The following is a 1,793-nucleotide window of genomic DNA, read 5'->3' on the forward strand; positions in this document are numbered from 1 at the left end:
TCTCTTTCTCTCCCTACCTCCAAATCTGCCACATGGCCGGCGCCGGCATCCACTCCTACCACCAGTAATGGGCCCCGGCGGCATCCCCTCCTCCTCCCCCGGCCGTCGCCGCTGTCATTCTTAACTCTAAGAGGGTAAAAAGATTAACCAGGGCTATTTTAGTCATTTTAGTCGAGATTGATGTCATTTTGAAAGTTTAGGTATGAAACTGATTAAAAAAAAAGATGAGGTATCAAACTGATTTTAGACCTAAAGTTTAGGGTAGTAAAGTGAAATGATCTCTTTAATAAAAGTCAAAGATTGGGCCTTGGGCTCTGTTGGTTAAATCCGAATTTAATTTTTTGGAAATTAATATTATTTAATTTAATTATTAAATTTGGATAAATATCAAAAGACATAACTGTCCAAACAGTTACAACTGTCCGAGCAGTTACAACTGTCCGAGCAGTTGTGTCTGTCCAAACAGTTATACATGTTCAAATTGACTTTTATATAAAGACGACTTCTGTCGTTGTTTTGATCATTGAATCACTCTTCTTCTTCCTCCCCAAAAACTATTTATGCTGAAGCATAAAGTAAATTCGCCAGGGTCAAGTTCTTGTGCAAGAACTTGAACCAGATAGTTGTATCCTCTAGATAGACGTCCGAAACTGCAGCACAAGTGAGGACGAATTTCTGTCTTAGGTCACTGCAAGACAGGCCTCTATCTGATCAATCAAGTTAGTGTTGTTCGTTTTATTTCGTTGTTATTTTCAATTTCATTTTGATTTCGTTGATATATATATATATATACACTGTTTTTGAACGGATATTGGATTGGTTCTAACAGCCTTTACATGGTTTGGGCTGGTAAACTGCGATTGTGGTTTGTGTGATAGGCGTTGAGGCAGGGCAGCGATATAAGGGTGTGCACGCAGGTTGACGTCTTTGTGACTGAGTGGAAGTGGTGGATAGATCCAAACGGTTTTGTGCAAAGGGCGGCTCAGGTTTTAGGAGGCCAAACTGATGGTTGAAGGTTATGATAGACCGCCTAAGCGGCGTTGATGGATGACATTTTTGTTTCTAGCCGGTATCTCGATCTATAACGGTCGGAAGATGAGGAGGCCAGTGGGACGCTAGACTGTTTGCTTTCTGAGCTTTATATGGAGCTTATGGCATTATGTTTTGGGTAGGCCAAGTTCGTTTTTTTTCTCTTCTCATTTGGGTTGGTTAATTATGGGTTGGAACATGACCTTTTTTCAAAGATGTTCAATGCATTGACGAGGGAGGGACACACCATGTGGGCCTTTTGGAAGATGCGGAGAATTACGGTCATTTATCGAATAAATTAGTTGTTAGTTTTCTTTTTATTTTAGTTGTTCACTGTTTTAGACGTAGTTTTTTAGAATTTATTTTAAATTTTTATTATTGTTTATAGAAGAGCGCAAGCTCTTCAACTTGTATACAAGCTTGCTCTTCAACTTGTGTACGAGCTGATTCCTCCCCACTTAGCAATATTTGATCGCACAGCTCTTCGCCAACATAATTTATCTGCCTCTTAAAAAAGTAAAGTTTTAGACCCTCTTGAATTTCCTCAAACATTTTCTCCTTTGAATAACTTTAGCTTGGACAACTTCCACCATACTAAAAGTTACTAACATCAAGCGGCTCTTGTAGTCTTGACCAGTGCTAAACCCCAAAACCCCCAAAATCAGACGGCCACAGATTCTCTCTCCCCTGATCAAGTAACTTGGGGCTTTCCTTTTCCCTCTCAAAACCCTTCCCTCTTCCCCATCTCTCTCTCTCTCNNTNNT

The sequence above is a fragment of the Fragaria vesca genome, linkage group LG5 (assembly GCF_000184155.1).
Source record: "Fragaria vesca subsp. vesca linkage group LG5, FraVesHawaii_1.0, whole genome shotgun sequence".
Lineage (NCBI taxonomy): Eukaryota > Viridiplantae > Streptophyta > Magnoliopsida > Rosales > Rosaceae > Fragaria > Fragaria vesca.